General features: G+C 42.8%; 1 non-coding gene and 1 pseudogene across 1 annotated transcript; one reads left to right on the top strand and one right to left on the bottom strand.

The window, feature by feature from the left end:
* The first annotated feature begins 1,904 nt into the window (after positions 1-1,904).
* Positions 1,905-2,011, top strand: LOC118984045 (U6 spliceosomal RNA). Its single transcript, XR_005065855.1, has one exon. It is a non-coding gene; the product is annotated as a U6 spliceosomal RNA (small nuclear RNA).
* A 1,610-nt stretch (positions 2,012-3,621) lies between these two features.
* On the bottom strand, positions 3,622-5,221 carry LOC118984035 (alpha-enolase-like; annotated as a pseudogene).
* Positions 5,222-5,803: the final 582 nt, after the last annotated feature.

The following is a 5,803-nucleotide window of genomic DNA, read 5'->3' as shown; positions in this document are numbered from 1 at the left end:
GCTGATTTGTTGATTAAAAATGAGATGATGCATTTAAAGCATCCACACGGGACCCCTTTTGTTTTCAGTAGTCATAAATAAAAGCTAGCATTGGTTGTAATTGTAACCAATCTCAATCCCCCTGCTAGGCTGGACAAATATTTGTTGAATGAACAAATGGTTGGATGACTAGATAGGAAGAGTAATGAAAATAATGAATGTTGTTTTCCTATTGAAAGCATAAGATGGGCATGTGTGCACTTTATTTTTAAATTTAGACATATTTTTTTATGAAAACCAAAGCTTTGAGAGGACAACTGCTAGAAGCTTTACCAATTCCTCAATTCTCCAATGTCATAATTAACCAATTTATCAATAGCATACTGTTTGTACCATGAAAAGTGCTAACATATTCTTCCAGGTCCATTTTTTTTTCAAAAGTTACAAAACACTTCAGGTTTCAAACAAACAAAACAGAAACGGACTCATAGACAGAGTACAGACTGATGGTTGCCAGAAGGGAAAGGGTTTGAGGGACCAGGTGGAAAAGGTGAGGAAATTAAGAAGTAAAAATTGGTTTTAGAGAACAGTCATGGACACATTAAATATAGCACAGGGATTATAGTTGATAATATTGGAATGAATATGTATAGTGCTAAATGGGTACTGGAAATACCAGGGGGAATCACTTTGTAAAATATGATTACCTAGCACTATGCTGTACACCTAAACCTTGTACGAAATAATATTGAATATAAACTGTAACTGAAAAATTAAATTAGACTCTGATCAAGATGGTGGCACAGGTAAACATGGCTCACCTCCTCACACAACCATATCAAAATAACAACTAAACTATAAAACAACCAGCATTAAGAGCCATCAGACATTGAGCTGAATGGAAGTTCTACAACTATAGAATTAAAGAAGAAACCACATCAGGACTGGTAGGAGGGGCACAAAGACATGGAATGGGCTAGTTCCATATCCACATGTGGCAGATAAAAATTAGAAGGAATATTTCAGGAGTGAGGGGTCCCAGCCCCACACCAGGTCCCCCAGCCCAGGGTTCCTGTGCCAGGAAGATGAGTCTTTATAATTTCTGGCTGTAAAAACCAGTGAAGATGAGGTTGTAGAAGACAGAAACTGCTGGAATCCCACACAGTTCCTCTTGAAGGGCCCATGCACAGACTTACTTATACTCACTCTTTCTGCGATCCAGCACCATAACAATAGACTGAAAGGCATCAGAGACATACATGGAGGAACCAAAATGTCCAGCATCAGGGTGAGCGCTGGAAGGCAGCTTTCTCCCAGAAAGAAGTGCTGGCAGAGGCCATTGTTCCTTTTCTGAACCACCCTCCCCCTACCCTCCACATACAACTGGCAGATGGGTGCTATATCTGAGACTCCATCAACGTGGCTCACACCATTTGCCTCACCCTGGTGATTCCCTAAGGCCCTGCCCTACTCAACTATCAGGTACACCCAAGATGTTTCCAGGGTCTTTTCCATATGAATGGCTTGTCTTGGCCCAAGCTTCAGGTTTTCCTCAATTCTCTCAAATAAGAGCATCTGGTTTCAGTGATCCCTGTACCTCTCAGCAAATGGACTTGGCTCAAAGATCGGTCTCTCCTGGACACCTTCAAGCCCAGCATAAGTAGAAGCCATTTGCAGATCACTTTGTAGCTAATGCTGTGTGATTCCAGTTAGAATGCAGGTGGCAGCTGACATTGGACATGCCAACAGCAATCAAGGCTCAACTACAAGAAGAGTGTGTACACAACCCACACAGTGGGTGCACCTGAGTACCCAGCTTGGGTAATAGGAGAGGCTGTGCCCCTGGACCCTACAGGACACCTACTACATTAGGCCAATCTATCAAACCTGGGAGATGTAGTAACTCTACCAAATATATAAAAACAGTGCTCACTTTGGCAGCACATATACTAAAATTGGAACAATACAGAGAAGATTAGCATGGCTCTTGTGCAAGGATGACATGCAAATTCATGAAGCAGTCCATATTTAAAAAATAAAAACTAAAAACAAACATAGGAAGGCTGCCAAAATGTGGAGACAAAGAAACATGGCCCAAATGAAAGAAGAAAACAAAACTCCAGAAAAAGAACTAAACAAAATGGAGAAAAGCAACCTATTGGATACAGAGTTCAAAATACTGGAAATAAGGATTCTCAGGAAACTTAGTGAGGACCTCAACAACATAAAAAAGATCCAGTCAGAAACAAAGTATACACTAATTAAAATAAAGAACAAGTTATAGGGAATCAACAGTAGAGTGGAAGAAACCAAGAATCAAATCAGTGATTTAGAACATATGGAACAAAAAAACAACCAATCAGAACAAGAAAATAAAAGAATCCAAAAAGAAAATGAGGATAGTGTAAGGAGCCTCTGGGACAACTTCAAGCACACCAACATTCACATCATAGGGGTGCCAGAAGGAGAAGAGAAAGACCAAGAAATTGGAAACTCATTTGAAAAAATAACAAAAGGAATCTTCCCTAATTTGGTGAAGGAAATAAACATATATGTCCAGAAAACAAGATGGACTCAACAGGCCCACTTCAAGACATATTGCAATTAAAATGCCAAAGTTTAAATAGAAAGGGAGAATCTTAAAAGCAGTGCGAGAAAAGCAGTTAGTTACCTACAAGGAAGCCCCCATAAGACTGTCAGCTGATTTCTCAAAACTTTGCAGGCTAGATGAGATAGGCAAGAAATATTCAAAATGATGAAAAGCAAGGACCTATAACCAAGATTATTCTACCCAGCAAAGCTATCATTTAGAGTCAAATGGCAGATAAAGAACTTCCCAGATGGGGAAAAACTAAAGGAGTTCATCATCTCCAAACCAGCATTATACGAAATGTTAAAGGGTCTTCTATAAGAAGATTAAAAATATGAACAACAAAATGGTAATAAATACATATCTATCAACAATTAAATCTAAAAAAACAAAATAAATAAGGAGAACAGAAACAGAATAATAAATACAGAGAATGTTTTGATGGTAGCCAGATGGGAGGAGGGTTGGGGCATGAATGAAAAGGTAAAGGGATTAAGAATTACAAATTGGCCCTGGCTGGTGTAGCTCAGTGGATTGAGCATGGGCCTGTGAACCACACGATTGCAGTTCGATTCCCAGTCGGGCACATGCCTGGGTTGCAGGCCAGTTCCCAGCGGGGGACACACCAGAGGCAACTGCACATTGATGTTTCTCTCCCTCTCTCCTTTCCTTCCCCTCTAAAGATAAATAAGTAAAATCTTTAAAAAATAATAATTACAAATTGGAAGTTACAGAATAGTCATGGAGATGTAAAGTGCAGCATGGGGAACAGAGTGACCAAACAACTTATATGCATGAGCCATGGACATGGACAATGATGTGGGGATTGCCCGAAGGAGTGTGGGTGGGGGAATTTGGTAGAGGGGAAAAAAGAGGGAAATTTTTGGACATCTGTAATAGCATAAACAATAAAAAATATTTTTTTTATTCCTAGAGGATACTGAGGCCTTTTTGTCCTGCATACAAAACCACCAGGGATCTTTCCCGTGGGCACCTCAGAGATTACAATGTAGATACCCTTGGCTCCAGATACTCTAAAAGTGAGGTGAGAAAAACAATGATTTTGGGCCCAATCATATGACTATAGGGTTAGGGTTTCCACGAGGGTTCCAGATGGTCAAGTTTGGCCTTTGCAGCAGTTCTAAGCAAGCAGTGAGAATACCACAGGTTGGGGACAGAGCTGTTGACCACCAGAAGCTCTTGCAAGGGCATGGAGCTGCAGTGCAGACATCAGGAGCAAAACTCTGCTTAACCCACTAGTGACTGCAGGGCTCAGGGGCTCACCTGCCCAGAGCGTAGTTGGCTGGGGGTTTCTGAAGTTCCTGCCAGCAAACTTGGCCTTGCTGCCCAGTTCCTCTTCAGTTCTGAGGAGTTAGTTGTACTTGGCTGAACACCCATATTGGCAAGGTGCACCAGTCTTTATCTTTCTAGTGCAGGACTCTGCCCCCAGATCAGCGATGAAGGTATCCTCAGTCTCCCCAGAGTGATGAGACATGATGACATCCCACCAATTGGACTGGGTCAGCTTGCACACCTAAGAAACTCAGTCACAGAACCAATCTTGTTCACTTTGAGCAGGAGGCAGTTGCACTATATCTCATTCCTGGCCTTGACAATTTGCTTCTAATTGGTCACTGTGAGGTCGTGCCCCACTACCTGGATTCCTGCACTAGCAGTGAACATGCTTCCCAATCATCCTGGTCAAAGGAATCTTCAACAGACACCACTGGGTGGTCCTTGATTAAGGTCCTCCACAGGTTGACCATCTTATCAGGGATGAGGTACCTGCTGGGGTCATCAGGCAACTTGAAGTCCAAGTCATAATTTCCTGACTTGAAGAACTCAGAGGGAGCTACATCCTTGCCAATGATCGCCTTGTCAGTGTAGCCAACTTTGCCCATGACATTCCTCAGCAACTCTAGGGCTTCTTTATTCTCCAGGATGTTAGTAGCAAACCCACCTTCATCCCTCATGCTGGTGGCATCTTTCCCATATTTCTCCTTGATGACATTTTTCAGGTTGTGGTAAACCTCTGCTCCAATGTGTATGGCTTACTTGAAGTGTGTGGCACCACCTGAGGCAATCGTGAACTCCTGTATGGTTGGCTTGTTGCCAGTGCGGGAACCACCATTGATGATATTGAAAGCTGGAACTGGTGGGATGACCTTAGCATTGCCAGCCAGTCAGCAGTGTAGCAGTACAGGGGCACCCCCTTCTCAACAGCCCAGCCTTGCAGACAGCCAGGGACGCTTCCAGAATGGTGCTCACACCAAATTTAGATCTATTTTCCATTCCACCCAGCCCTATCATCAACTTGTTGATCTTCTCCTGCCCCACAATGCTCAGTTTTTTGCTAAGCAGGGCAGGCACAATAGTTTTATTGATGTGCTCAACAGCCTTTGAGACACCCTTCCCCATGTAGCATGTCTTTTTATTGTCCCTGAGCTCTAGAGCCTCGTAGGTACCAGCGGAGGCACCACTGGGCACAGCAGCTTGATGAGACCTTTTGTGATGTAGAGATCCACCTCTATAGTGGGATTCCCATGAGCGTCAACGATCTCTCTGACACGCAGCTTCAGAACAGATGTGGTGAATTTCCATCCACCAGTTGTTGCCACCCAGGAAAGAAGCAGGATGCTGCAGATGAGGAAGGCAAACATTAAGCCGCAAGGTCTCCAAAATATGATTAAAAATGTTTATGAAATGTTTCAAGTTTTAGCACAGTTACCAGAGAAAGGTAAAAGGAGGAGAGAAAAACAAAGCCACAGGAAAGTGCTAGTTCTGCTGGTACAGGTGCTATTGGTACTGCTAGTGCTGCTGGTGATGGTGCTGTTGGGCTGGTACTGATACTGTGGGCACTGCTGGTACTATTGGTGCTAGAGCTGCTGTTGGGGGTGCTGGTGCTGGTTCTAGTACAGGTGGCACTGGTGGTACTGCTGGCACTGGTGGTACTGGTGCTCACTAGCTGGGTGAATTGCTCCTTTCCTGCTCACAGAATGCAAATACAAATCCAGGCCTTGGCATCATGGAGCCTCAGGTTCAGTGGAAAATATTCAAAATCACAGATGTCCTCAAATGACCAGGGTCTAGTATAATTGTACCATGGATCTAATAGACGTCTAAACCACATTAAGCAATTGTTGTATTCACACACTTCTATAAAGGGAAAATTTACTGGTCATAGCTTGCGAGTGAGAATATATATATAATATCATATACATTCAATTATATATT

This window comes from Sturnira hondurensis, unplaced genomic scaffold, assembly GCF_014824575.4.
Source record: "Sturnira hondurensis isolate 20B ecotype Veracruz unplaced genomic scaffold, ASM1482457v3 Scaffold0003166, whole genome shotgun sequence".
NCBI lineage: Eukaryota > Metazoa > Chordata > Mammalia > Chiroptera > Phyllostomidae > Sturnira > Sturnira hondurensis.
Note: the sequence above shows the minus strand (reverse complement) of the source record. Positions and strands in the feature narration are given on the sequence as shown.